Below are 15,499 nucleotides of genomic sequence, written 5' to 3'. Positions count from 1 at the left end.
GTTATCATTAGGACAATACAATATGACCAAGCAGGATTTATCCCAGGAATGCAGGATTGGTTCAATATTTAAAAAAACTATTATTTTAATTAATTATATCAATTACAAACCTATCAGAAATCATGATTATCTCAATAGATGCTGAGAAAGCCTTTGACCTAATATAACACCCATTCCTAATACAAAAACTTAAGAATATAGGAATAAATGAATTGTATCTTAGAATGATTATCAGTATCTTTCTGAAACCATCAACAAACATTATACCCAATGTCGATAAGTTAGAGATACTCCCAATAAGATCAGGTGTGAAACAAGGATATCCATCATCACCAGTGCTATTCAATATTATGTTAGAAGTGTTAGCTTCAGTAATAAGAGAAGAAAAAAAAATGAAGGAAATAGATTTGGGAAGGAAGAAAGCAAACTCACTTTTTGCAGATGACATGATGGTACACCTAGAAAATACTAAAAAATCATCTTCAAACTATAAAAAACAATTAATAACTTTCTCAAAGTCACAGAATATAAAATAAACCCTCATAAATCCTCAGCATATATATATAGCAAGATACATTAACAAGAGCTAGAAAGAGAAATCCCATTCAAAGTATCTTCAGACATTATAAAGTACATGGGCATCTACCTGCCAAGGAAGTCTAAGAAATTCTATGAAAACACCTACCAAACACTTCTCACCCAAATAAAATCAGATTTAAATAACTGGGCAAATATCAACCGCTCATAGAAAGACCAACTTAATATAATAAATGTGATAATTTGACCTAAAATTAAACTACTTATTTAGTGCCCTACCAATCAAAATTCAAAAAATTGCTTTAATGAGCTAGAAAAATTGGTAAGTTAATTTATCTGGAGAAATAAAATGTCAATAATTTCAATGGTTTTAATAAAAAAAAATTCAAAAGAAGGTGGCTTAGCCCTACCAGTTCTAAAATTATTGTATAAAGAATCAGTCATTAAAACTGATTGGTATTGGTTAAGAAATAGAGTGGTGGATCAGTGAAATAGACTACATGCAAAAGAGATAGTAGGAAATGGTTATAGTAATATGCTTTTTGAGAATAATAAAAATAAAAAATAAAAACCTTTCTCTTTGATGGGGAAAATTTTGAAAATTGGAAGTTAGTATTGCAGAAACTTGGATTAGACCAACATTTCACACCCTATACCAAGATAAGATCAAAATGGTTACAAGATTTAGACATAAAAGACAATATAATGGGGCGGCTAGATGGCGTAGTGGGTAAAGCACCAGCCTTGGAGTCAGGAGTACCTGGGTTCAAATCTGGTCTCAGACAATAATTACCTAGCTGTGTGGCCTTGGGCAAGCCACTTAACCCCATTTGCCTTGCAACCCCCCCCCCAAAAAAAAGACAATATAATAAGCAAACTGGGAGATCAAGGAATAGTTTGCCTGTTCAGATCTATGGCCGGGGAAGCAGTTTATGACCAAGGAAGAGTTGGAGAACATCATTTAAATACAAACTAGATAATTTTGATTACATTAAATTAAAAAGCTTTTGTAAAGACAAAACCACTGTATCTAAGATAAAAAAAATGTTGCAAATTGGGAAAAAAATTTGAAACTAATATTTCTGACAGAGGACTCATTTCTTAAATTTATGGAGAACTGAGTCAATTTTATAAAAAAACAACAAGCCATTTCACAATTGACAAATGATCAAGGAAGTGAATTTACAAATGAGGAAATCAAAGTGATCCACAGTCATAAGAAAAATTGTTCTAAATAATTACTTATTAGAGAAATGCCAATTAAAGCATCTCTGATGTACCACATCACACCTTTCAGCTTGACCAGTATGAATAGAAAGGATAATTATCAATGTTGGAAGGGATGTGGAAAATCTGAAACACATTATTGTTGGTGGAGCTGTGAACTCATCCAACCTTTCTGGAAAACAATTTGGAATTATGTCAAAAGGGCAGAAAAAATGTGCTTACCCTTTGATCCAGCAATACCACTACTGGGCCTATACCCTGAGGAGATTATGAAAAAGGGTAAAAACATCACTTGTACAAAAATATTCATAGCAGCCCTGTTTGTGATGGAAAAGAATTGGTAATCAAGTGAATGTCCATCAATTGGGAAATGTCCTAACAATTTGTGGTATATGTATAATATGGAACACTCTTGTCCTATTAGAAACCAGGAGGGATGGGAATTCAGAGAAGCATGGAAGTATATATATGAACTCATGCTGATTGAGATGAGCAGAGCCAGAAGAACATTGTACACCCTAACAGCAACATGTGGTTAATGATCAAACTTAGTGGACTTTCTCATTTCATCAATGTCACAATCAGGGACAATTTTTGGGTCTCTATGATGGAGAATACCATTTGTATCTAATCAAAGAATTGTGCAGGTAATAGACCAAAAACTATTACCTTTAATTTTTTTAAAGTTTTCTTATTATGCGATTTTGTTCTCTCTCTTCTATTTTTCCTTTAGGATATGACTTTTCTCTCAACATATTCAATTTTAATCAATGTGTAGCATGGATAATATGTAAAGAGAGAGACTGTCTTTTGTGGGAGTGGGGGAGGGAATTGACATTAGGGGAAAATTGTAAAATTCAGTAAAAATAAAAAATAATAATTAAAATACAACAACTAAAATATTTATTTGCATGTTTTTCTTTCCTTTTTTAGGTGATTTCTCTGAGAAATAGCCCAACTAGTATTATTGCTGGATCGAAGAATATAAATATATACACATAGTTATGTGTATGCCCTTTGGGCATATTTGCACATTGCTCTCTAAAATGGTTGTATCAGTTCACAACTCTATCAGCAATGCAACTATATCCCAGTTGTTTTGTTTTTGTTCCATATCCCCTTCAAAATTTATAATTTCCTTTTGGTGTCATATTAGCCAACCCGATAGGTGTGTATTGCTTCCTAAGAGATGTGTTAATTTGCATTTGTATCAATTGTGGACTGATGGATATTATTACAAATTTGATTCAGTTCTATCTTTATATTTAAAATTCATCCCTATTCAAAAACCCTGACTATAAAAATTGTTTCTCAGATTGCTACTTTCCTTCAATTTTTGCTTACATTGGTGGTGCTTGGCAGGAACTTTTTAATTTGAAGCAAAAAAATTTATCCATTTTGTTATTGTCTTTAATGTTCCCTACCTTGTCTTTGGTCATAAATTCTCCTCTCCATAAATTTGAAAATAGATGATTGCTTGGTCTTCTAATTTACCTATTTTTATCAACTTTAACATCTAAATCATATGTCCATTTTATGTTCTCATTGCATATGGTTGATCTATACCTTGATTGTGGCATAATATTTTTCAGTTTTCCTAGCAGTTTTTTGTCAAGTAAGTAGTGAATTCTTATCTGATAAATATCAGTCTTTGTTTTTAACAAATGTTAAATTAGTTCAGTTATTTACTATTTTATCTTCTTAGCCAAATCTATTAAACTAATATTATACTCTATTTCTTTGTCATTTAAAAATATTTTGGTAACTACTATTTATTAATATAGATTTATATCTCATATAGCTAATCCACCTTACATTAATTTATTTCATTAATTACCATCATATTCTTGATCTTTTCTTACTCCAGATAAGTCAGTCATTATTTTTTGTAGCTCTGTAAACATTTTTGAGGTTATTTGATTGACTTGACACTAAGTAATATGAATATTTGCAACAATGCAAATTGCCCAGATTATCAGAAGAGGAAATACATTCTTAAATAATGCTCATTTCAGGAAAAAAAGACATTGAATTACGTGTCATTGAACTCCTAAGAAAAATGTCCTGGGACAAATAGATTTTCAAGTGCATTGTAACAAACATTTGAAGAAAATTAATTTCAGTATTATAAAAATTATTTCTAAAATATAGATCAAGAAGGAATCCTATCAAATTCTTTTCATGAGATGAATATAGTGTTGATTTCTAAACCAATAAGAGCCATAATAGACAAAGAAAATTGTATAACAATTTCCCTAAGTATATTTAGGCAAAAATTTAAATAAAATTTTAGTAAAGCTGTCACAACAAGTTATTGCTATGATTATATACTCTGATGGACTGGAATATATACTAGATATTCAGGGCTAGTTAGGAAAAATCTCTGCTTAATTGAACATATCAATAACAAAAGTCTAAATAATGAAATGTTTATCTTAACTGATGTTGAAAAATCTTTTGAATAAATACAGCATCAATTCCTATTAAAATACTAGAAAGTATAAGAATAAATGGATTATTTGTTAAAATTATAAACAATATTTATATAAAACCTTCAGTTAGCCATATATGCAAAGGGAATAAGTTATAAAATATAATTATAAAACACTTTTCAGAAAAATGAATTCATAGATCTCAACAGATCAGATTCACAGATCTAAACAAGTGGAAAAATACCTCATGGGTAGACCAAGCTAATATAATAAAAATAATAATCTTATCTGCATTAGTTTATTTCTTAGTGTCATACCAATGTTATTAGAAAAGAACTTGGGATTGTCCTTAAATGATTACTCTGTGTTGTATATTAAATAGTCTATAGGTAAATGTATATTTAGCATTCAAACAACATGGTTAATCCATTAGACTTACACTCTCTTCGATAGAATTTGAATGCTTGGCATTTTAGCTTAAGAAAGGACTGTAGTGAAGTGATGAAAAAATAGTACAGATACCATATTCCCAAGAAAGTGAGGATTATTCCCAGCTATCGACATCTAAAAGTATTTTCTGTAGTAGTCAGGAAGATGCTGGAAGATTTGAAAAAAGAAGAAACACAAGACAAAGAAAAAAGTATGGAATCTATTTTCCACCTAAAAATGGTTGCATTGTACATGGAAGGACAGGACATCTTATGGCATGTTTTACATGTTCTAAGAAGATAAAAAAAAAGAAATAAGCCTCGTCTAGTGTGCAGGCAGACAATTCAAATGATTGTCAGAAACTCTCCTATTGGGTGTGTTGAAACTATAGATTCTTTACTAACTGCATTTGTTAAGAATTATTAGCTATTTTGAGGACTGAATATTTCCATTTGTTAAATAGCTCCTGTCTTCTCTAGTTGGGGAATATCATTTTTTTGAAAAATTTGTGTAAATAGTAAATTTAATAAATATTATTTAAGTTCAAAAAAGGGTCTACTTACCTTATCTGTGCAGCTGATTTTCAACATTTTCATAGAATAATTCAAATGGAAGCAATTAAATTTCCTCTCATCATACAGATACAATGGCAGGGATCCCACCCTGTAGTCAAAACAAACCAAAAACTTTTGAGAGGATGAAGTGTGTGCTCATGGACAACGCAAAATCCTGTACACCTGAAGAACAAAGAGCTCTTGTTCCTAGAAATAACTAGGTATTTCATTCAAAAAGCAGTCTTGAGGGAACCAAAGTTCAAAAATAAAAGCTATTATACCTTAATTGACCTGGATGCATACATTTGGAAATACCAAAATGAAATAAAATGCTATGAAACGGGTATAGATTTGTCATTAAAATTAGCTATTATAAATATGAATATATATAATTATAAAATTATTTTATAAATATTGTCATATAAAAATTAATATATTCATTAAACTTTTATGCCTCCCAAAAGGAGTGAATGACAGACTCATGACAATGTGATCAATAATTATAGTAATATACCATGCCACCATCCTCATTGCACATGTTTCCACCATGATAAGGTCAAAGAAAAATTTTATGAAGAGCAAGTTAACTTCATCAGCAATATGTCAAAAAGGGAAAAATGCATTAGTGCAAAAAGTAGACATATATTACCACACATGTTAGGGAATACTTGGGAGTAATAGAGTTATGGACACAAACCATAGTTGGAGTACTGCCGAGACAAAGGGTAGATGCATTTTTATGGCCCTTTGATCTTAGTTCCAAACTGATCTTCAGAATGATTGGATCTTTCTAAACATCTATGCACAGTAAATATATCCCAATTTTCCCATTTGGTTTCCTATATGTTTCTTTTATTTTCAGTCAGATTAACTAAAAATCCAAAGATTTGTTTCAACTTGCATTTCTCAATGAATGATGATGTAGAATATTTTATATAACTATAGATCATTTTTATTTTGCTTATTTCAAAAATGTCAACCCAATTAAATTATTAAAAAAATCTTCCTTTGAAAAAGCAATAACACAGTTCATTTAGAAGAGGAAAATGTCAAGAACATCAAAGCAAGTAGAGGAAAAAGGAACTAAAGTATGTACATTCAGGAGTGTCAGACTTTAAACTGAAAGGTAAGAGGATTATTGAAAGTAGAATGGATAATTTTGATCACTTGAAATTAAAATTTTCTTGTGTAAATAAAAACTATGTAGTTAAGATTAGAAGAATACAGAAAATTAGGGAAAAAGCTTTCCTAAACAGACAGAAGAGAATTGAGTTGAAATATTGCATTGGTGTAGAAAATGACAAACTGGGGTAGAAAAAACATGGAATGATTTGGATTAGTCAAGGAAGATGTTATTTGCCAGTAAAAATTAGCATAATATGGCTATATATGTCTGTGTGTATTTATGTATATATAAGGCTATGTATATATGTATATATATGCATGCATGTATAAATGTGAACATGTATGGATATATATGAGTATATATTTTAATTTTTTGAAACTTGTGATTTGGATTTCGTCTTTTTTTTAAACAAAATTAACCAATGAACATTATTGTATTTGCATGTATACTCATATATATGCATACTTCCAGCTGCTAATTTATTCTAAAAATTTTCTCTCAATTTTATTTATCCTTCTTTGATTTTTGCTTAATTAGCAATTTAAGATTTTATTTTATTTTGTTTATTTCTTATTATATTCTATATATTATATTATATTCTCAATTTATTGATAACCCTTTCTCTATGTCATTAATTTGCATGCTCAGAGATTTAAATTTGTCTTTAAGTACTGCTTTGGTGACATCCAAAAAAGTTTTTTTATTTTGCCTCATTGTTGTTATTCTCTTTTAATAAACTTAATTATGATTTCTATGATTTATTCTTTGATCCACTCATTTTTAGGATTAAATTATACAATTTCCAATTAATTTGAGTCTAAATTTATATGATCCATTACTGAATGTATGTGTACTATATTAAGATCTGAAAAGGATACATTCAATATTTCTGTTTTTCCACATTTTGTTGTGAGACTTTTGTACCCTCATATATGGTTGATTTTTGTAGCGATTATGTATTGCTATGAGAAAAGGATATTCCTTTCTAATTCTATTCACTTTGATCAAGAGTTATCATATATATTCTGAAATGAAACTCCATTCAAACTACTTTTTTCTTAATTCTTGTTTAAATTTATGTAATCCAGAAAAGAAAATTCTGAGACCTCCTACAAGTAAAGTTTACTGTTACTTTCCTCCTATAATTCATTTAATATATTTGGAAAGGGGCAGCTAGGTGGCACAGTAGATAGAGCACCGGAGTCAGGAATATATGAGTTCAAATCTGGCCTCAGATACTTAATAATTACCTAGCTGTGTGGCCTTGGGCAAGCCACTTAACCCCATTGCCTCACAAAAACTAAAGATAGATAGATAGATAGATAGATAGATAGATAGATAGATAGATAGATAGATATAGATATAGATATAAATATAAATACAGATATAGATATATGGAAGGCAACATTTAATGCATGCATATTTTGTGTTGCTATTACTTCATTATATGGTATCTTTTAGTAAAATTTAGCTTTACTGTTTTCTCACTTTCAAAAACTACTTTCGCTCTTGCTGTCACTGACATATTTGATTGCAATCGGGGTGGCTAGGTGGCATAGTCGATAAAGCTCTGGACTTGGAGTCAGGAGTACCCGGGTTCAAATCCGATCTCAGACAATCAATATTTACCTAGCTGTGTGGCCTTGAGCAAACCACTTAACCCCATTTGCCTTGCAAAAACCTAAAAAAAACCCCAACATATTGATTGCAATCCCTGATTTTTTTATTTCATTTGAAGCATAGCAGATTTTGTTTCAGTCCCTTTCTTTTACTCTGTGTGTGACACTTTGTTTCAAGTATGTTGCATTTATTGAAATATAGGATTTTCAAGCATTTCTTAAAAAAAGATATGCCTTGTGACACTTAAGAAGTATTATCTTCCCATCTAAGAATGTAAGCAGGTTAACCTTATTAAATCCCTTATGATTTCTTCTTCCTGTTTATGTTTATATGCTTCTCTTAAGACTTGCATTTGAAAATTACAGTTTCTATTGAGCTCTGGTAATTTTATTTCAAAAATTAAGAATGCAAGAAAATCCTGGGTATCATTGAATATTTATCTTACACCGGAAAAACCTTTTTACTTTTTCAGGGTAGATGATTCTTAGTTTTATTGGTAAAACACTTAGCCCCATTTCCCCAGAATAGATATTCCAAATCCAGTGATTTCTTCATTCTTAAAATTTCAAAATCTTGTTTTATCCTTACTGTGGCTCTACAGTATTTGAATTTTTTCTTTCCATCTGCTTGCAATGTTTTCTACATGATCTGGGACATCTGCAATTTATTTATGATATTCCTAGGTGGTTTCATGTTGGGATCTTTTTTAGGAGTTGAGTAGTGAATTCTTTCAATTACTATTGGACATTCCAGTTGTGTGATTTCAAAGCATTTTTCTTTCATAATTTCTTTTTTCCACTTTTGTATACATTTTCCAATTATATGCAAAGATAATTTTTAACATTGATTCTTCTGCAAGCTTCTGAGTTTCCCAATTTTCTCATATTCTATCTTCTCTCCTTATCGCAGTAAGTAATCTGATATAGGTTGCATATGGACATTCATGTTTAACATATTTCTATATTAATCTTGCTGTACCAGAAGAATTAGAACTAAGGGGAAAACCCTGAAATATTGAATGTCTAGTTTCTTAATATTAAGAACATATTACTTGTGCCTTCCTGATATTTTCTGAAGACTTCTGACTCCTTTTTCCATGTGAGTCTCTGACCTAGATTGTTCAGCATAATCCCCTCTTAGATATAAATTCTCTTTCCATTGCACAATATAACTCTCAAATACTAAATGTAAATTTGTTAAGATAGGAGCAACTTCAATCTACCCCTCTCCTCTTCCTCCAATCTCCTGTTTCTCAGTCTGCTGAAATGGATACTTTCCTTCAGTCACAAAGAAGTTTGTGTCTTTGTCTCTGTTTGTGTATGTGCATGTGTGTGTGTGTGTGTGTGTGTGTGTGTGTGTGTGTGTGTGTGTGTGTGTGTACTCTCACTCTTTAACTCTCCTTTTCCCTGAATAGTACAAGAAGTCAGCAAATTTGACCCACATCCCCTCACTGAGGTCTCAGCCCAATCATTTCGCATAGTTACTTTCTTTTCTCTGTTTTCATAATGAATTCTTTTCTCAACCTTTGTTCTTCAATCTATCCTCAAGCAATTTGTTGTCTCACAAGATGAATTAAATCTGTGAAGCATTTGCTGTTAACTTTGCAGACTCCTGATGAACTTTTCAAGACTATGAATGAATTTCGAGGCTATGAGTTTTTACCCCTTAGAGATTGGTCTTGAGTTTTTCACTTAAAGAACCCTCATCCTTCAGCTCTTTCTCTGATGGCACCACCCAATTACTCATCATCATCAGAAAGAAAAAAGAAATTACAAAAAGTGAGCAGAGTATATTGATCAACCTTCAGAATTCAAAGTATTTTATTGGTATAAGGATGGCATTTTTCATAAAATGTCTCAGGATTGTCCTTGATCACTGAACTGTTAAGTGGAACTGTGTCCATCATCAGTGATCATCTCATACTGATGGTTTTCATATATATATATATATGTATATATATATATATATATATATATATATATATATACATATATATATATATATAATGCTTTCCTGGTTCTCCTCTCTTCTCTCAGCATCAGGTCAAGCAAGGTTTCTATGATTTTGGGAAATCGGGAACCTCATGAATACTTTCAGAATAATAGTACTTCAAATTATTCATAAATCATAAGTTGTTCAGCCATTGCCCAATAGATGGATATCCTAATTTCCAATTCTTTTCCGCTACAAAAAGTGATGCCATAAATTATGTTTACACATATGGCTCTTTTTGCCTCTTTTATGATCGCTTTGGTCCTATTAGTGAATATTACTGGATAAAAGGCGTAGCTACATATTGATCTCCAGAGTATTTGAATCAGTTCACAGCTCCCACAGTGCATCAGTGTTTCAGCTTCCCAACATCCTCTCCCAAATTTACCATTCTCTTGTTTTTATTATTTTACACAATCTGATGGGTGTGAGGCAGCAACTCATTGTTGTTTTATTTATATTTCATTAATCAATAATGATTTAGAAATTGTTTTTTAACTAACTATAGGTAGCTTTAATTTCATCATGTGAAAATTGTCTGTTCATGTTCTTTGGTCATTTATCAGTTGGAGAATGACTTGTATTCACATCAATTTGACAGATCTTTGTGTGTATATATATATATATATATATATATATATATATATATATTTTTTTTTTTTTTAGAAAAGAGTCCTTTATCAGAAAAACTCATTGTGAAAGTTATTTCCTAACTTTCTTCATTTCTTAAAATCTTGGTTGCATGCATTATATTTGTGTAAAACCTTTTTAATTTAATGAAATGAACTGATGCATTTTGCAGTTCATTTGATTATTGTTCCTTTAGTCATAAAAGTCAAATCATTTCATAGATCTGATAGGCTATTGTTTCTCATAATAACAGGCTGATAGTATCCCCTATTATTTCTAAATCCTGTACATATTTCAATCTTACCTTGCTATAGGATGTGAGATGATAATCAATAACAAGTTTTTGCCTAATCATTCTTCAGTTTTCCCAGGAATTTTTGTCGAATAATGAGGTCTTAGCCAAGCAGCTGGAGTCTTTGGATTTACCAAACAGTAGATTACTTTAGTCATATAAAATTGTTTCCTTTGTACCTTATATATTTCACGTATTGAATTCTTTATTTCTTAGTAATAGACAGTTTTAATGAATGATACTTCAATATATATATATATATATATGTATATATTTAACTCTTATTTTACATTTTTCTTCAATTCTTTCAATTTTCTTAACCATTTTATTTTTTACTATTTTTATATCTCTGTAATATTTTTGAGTTTTTTTAAGGCACTGATTAAGCAATTTATTTTATGTAAAATTGTATTCTTTTTAATATTAGCTCAGGCTACCAATTCATGTTTTTCTAATTGTTTGTGCCAGACTTAATTGCTATGAAAAGTGCCATAATTGTGTTCAAATAGTTTCTGGGTTTTTCTTGGACTATAGATTCCCAGCTATTTTTATATTGTAACAGTTCCTTTAAATGGAATTTCTTTTTCGGTCTATTGTTATTAAATTTGTTGTTGATATGATATAAAAACTTTGATAATTTGTGTGACTTTATTTTCATTTTTTGCAACTTTACTAAAATTGCTAATTGTTTCAAGTTGTTTTTAGTTCATTTTATAAGATTCTCTAAGTATGCCATGTTAACATCTGCACAAAATGAAAGTTCTGTTTCCTCATTGCCTATTCTAATTCCTTTAGTTTCTCTTCTCTTACTACTAACACTAACATTTCTGATAAAATGTGGAATAATAGAGGTGGTAATGGCATCTTTGTTTCATATTTGATCTCCTTAGGAATGTTTCTAGTTTATTCCCATAACATAAAATCTTTGCTGATTGTTTCACATAGGTGCTACTTATCATTTTATGGAAAACTCCATTTATTCCTCTACTTCCTACTGTTTTAAAATTGTGTATTTTGTCAAAGAATATTTTGAGATACTTATAGGATTTCTTGTAGTTTTGTTATTGATATAATATAGTTTTCATAAACTTAAATCATCCCAGCATGCTTAGTAATAACTAGCTGTAATATCTTTGCTTCAATTTTATATAAACTTTTTGCATCAATGTTCATTAGGGAGATTGATTTATAATTTCTTCTTTCTATTCCAGTTTTTCATGGTTTAAGTTTTAGGACGATCTTGGTATTATAAAAGGACTTTCATACCTATCTTTTCTAATAGATTATATGGAATTGGAATTAATTCTACTTCAAATGTTTGAAAGAAATTATTGATAAATACATGAGGCCTTGGAGATTATTTCTTAGGCAGTTCATTGATGGCTTGTCAGTTTATTTTTTCCTTATGAAGTGGGGCTATATAAGTATTTTATTTCTCCTACTGTTGATTTGGGCAGTTTATATTTATGGAAATATTAATCCATTATATTTATAATGGTAGATTCTTAGCAGATAGATGGACAAAATAACTCAGAATTATTGCTTTTAATTTGTCTTCATTGACAATGATTTCACCCTTTTCATTTTTGATAGGTAATGTGATTTTCTCTCTTTCTCTCTCTCTCTCTCTCTCTCTCTCTCTCTCTCTCTCTCTCTCTCTTTCTCATTGTCTCTCTTTTCAAAATCAGATTAACCAATGACTTATCTATTTTATTGCTTCTTTCCCTAAAATCAGCTCTCAGTTTTATTTATTGATTCAAAAGTTTTTTATTCTAATTTTTAAAAATTTCTCCTTTGAATTTTTTTAGAATTTCTTACTTGATATTTAATTGAAGATTTTAAAATTTGTTCTCTTTCTATCTTTTTTTAAATTGCATACCCTTTCACTGATCTCTTTTTCTCTATTTATTCATGGAAGGAATTATATATATTAAATTTCTTCTAATAACAGCTCTGTCCTCATTCTAAAAGTTTCCATATTATGTCTCATTAATGTCAGTGTATTGGAAGAAGTTGTTGGTCATTTTTATGATTTGTTGTTTGATCTATTCATTTGTTAATAGCAGGTGAGTTTTCTATTAATTTTAACTTAGGATCCATGGTACTTTATAAAAATAATTCTTACGGCCTCATGATCTGAAAAGAATACATTTAACAACTCTGCTTTTCTGCATTAAATTGTGAGGTTGTTTGTCTAATACAAGTTAAATTTTTATGTAGATGAAATGTATTATAGAGAACAATGAATATTCCTTTCTTTCCCCATTCAAATGGTTCCAGACTTCTTTCATATCTAACTCTAATAAAATTCTATTCACCTTAAATTTCTTCCTGTTTATTTTACTTTTCAATTTATCTAATTCTGAGACAGGGAGGCTGCATTCTCCAATAGCATAATTGTATTATCTATGTTCATGTATCTCTTTTGACATCTCCTCTAAGAATTTCAAAGCTATACAACTTACTACATATATGTCTATTATTGCTATGACTTCAATGTTTTTGGAAGCTTTTTAGAATGATGTTGTTTTCATCCTTATCCTTCCTTTTTAATGATATATATATATATATATATATATATATATATATATATATATATATGTATGTATGTATTCTTTAAATGAGATGAGAATTACCACCTTTGTTTGTTTATTTACTTTTTATCTCAGGTAAAGCATATGTGTGTATATTTCTGCTTCAGAAGTATTCTGATTTTCAATCAATTCTACTATTTGTCTCCATTTAATGGGAATTTTCATTCCATTCACATTCACAGTTATGATTACTAGTACTCTATTTCCCACCATTCTATCTTCTTTTCTCTCATTTTTATCCTTATCCCTTCTCATCAACATTTTCCTTCTTACTGTTGTTTCCCTCAATCTTCCCCATCTTTTATCAGTCCCATTCTTTTTTCTTCTCCCTTTCCCATTTTACTCTTTTTTAAGCTTTTGCTATCATTTTTGCATTTACTTATCTCTTCCCTATTATTACTCCTTCCATTTTCTTCCCTATTTTCCCCAATCCTTTGCTTCCCTGTAGGATTGGATAAATTTCTATACCCAATTGGGAATTTTTGTTATTACCTATTTGAGTCAAATCTGTTGAGATATCAATTTAATTCTCACATACTCCCATTTTTCTCTTATCCTGTAATAGACCCTTTTTCCCTCTCCCTGTTGTGTTACTTATACTCTAATACATCTGCCTTCTTCTCCCAACAATTTTTTAAGTCTTAATTGTTTTATATCTCTCTTATACCCTGAGGCTCTATGAAATTATAATCATTTCAATTATCCTCAAAGATTGCAATTTTAAGACTTATTAAGCATCATCACATCATATTCACTTCATACTTACATTCTCTGTCCAAGTACACTTCCTTCAACTGTCCTAAGAAAAAAATAATTCTCAAGTGTTACAAGTATTTTCTTTCAGTGTAGGAATGCAGACAGTATAGTCTTATTGACTAACATTTCTTTACCCTTCCATTTACCTTCTTAAAACACCCTTGAGTCTTGTATTTGAAAATCAGATTTTCAGCTTAGTTCTGGTCCTTTCATCAGGTAAGTTTGAAAATATTTTATTTCACTGAAAATCCCTCTTTCCCCCTGAGACAATATACTGTATGTTCCAGGATAGTTGATACTTGCAATTTAAACTCATTTCTGCTTCAGAATAAATTATTTTAGGTGCCTGATTATTTATTTTGAAGCTTCTAAGTCCTGTGCAATTCTAACTGTGGCTGCCTTGTATTGAAAATTCTTCTTTTAGACTCTTTGTTGTATTTTCCCTTCTAGCTGATAATTCTGAAATTTGGCCATCACATTTATTGTTTTTTTTTTATTTTGTTATCTCTTTCTGGGGGTAATTAAAGAATTCTTTCAAAGACTATTTTGTCCTCTTCTTCTATGATTTTGGGGCATTTTTCCATGATAATTTTCATAATGATATTGTCCAGGAACTTCCTTGACCATGAATTTCATGAAAATCATTGATTAATATAATATGTCTCCTATCTATTTTCCATGTTGGTCACTTTTCTTAAAAAAACTATTTCATTTTTTCCCCTTTATTTTTTCACTCTTTTGATTCTATTTGATGAAATTTTGGTGTCTCATAGAATCATTAGTTTCCATTTGTCCAATAATAGTTTTAGAGGTTTATTTTTTTCTATAACCTTTTATATTTCCTTTAAAAGTTGGTTCATTTTACGTTTAGATGAGCCATTTTCTTTTTTCCAGTTGGCTGATTTTACATTTAGATCATTTGGTTTACTTTTCTAGTTTGCAAATTTTATTTTTAAAATGTGTAGTTTTCCTTCGACAGTTGAAAAATTTTACTTTGAAAGTTATTGTTTTCTTGTCAATTTTTGCATAATTCTCCTGCACACCTCCATTGATTTTCTCCATTTTTCTTCTTTTTTCTCTTCTTTATATTTTAAATAATTTTGAGCTCTTCCAAGAGATATGTCTGGATTTAAAGCCAATTTTTAAACGCCTTTAAGGCTCGTCACATGTAGGCATTTTGTCACTGTTTTCCTCCTCTTTTTTTAATTTTTTAAATTTTGAATTTTTTACAATTTTTCCCCTAATTTTGCTTCCCAACCCCCACCACCCAGACAATACTGTCTGTTGGTCTTTACATTCTTCCCCTGGCA

This window comes from Macrotis lagotis, chromosome 1, assembly GCF_037893015.1.
Source record: "Macrotis lagotis isolate mMagLag1 chromosome 1, bilby.v1.9.chrom.fasta, whole genome shotgun sequence".
Lineage (NCBI taxonomy): Eukaryota > Metazoa > Chordata > Mammalia > Peramelemorphia > Peramelidae > Macrotis > Macrotis lagotis.
Note: the sequence above shows the minus strand (reverse complement) of the source record.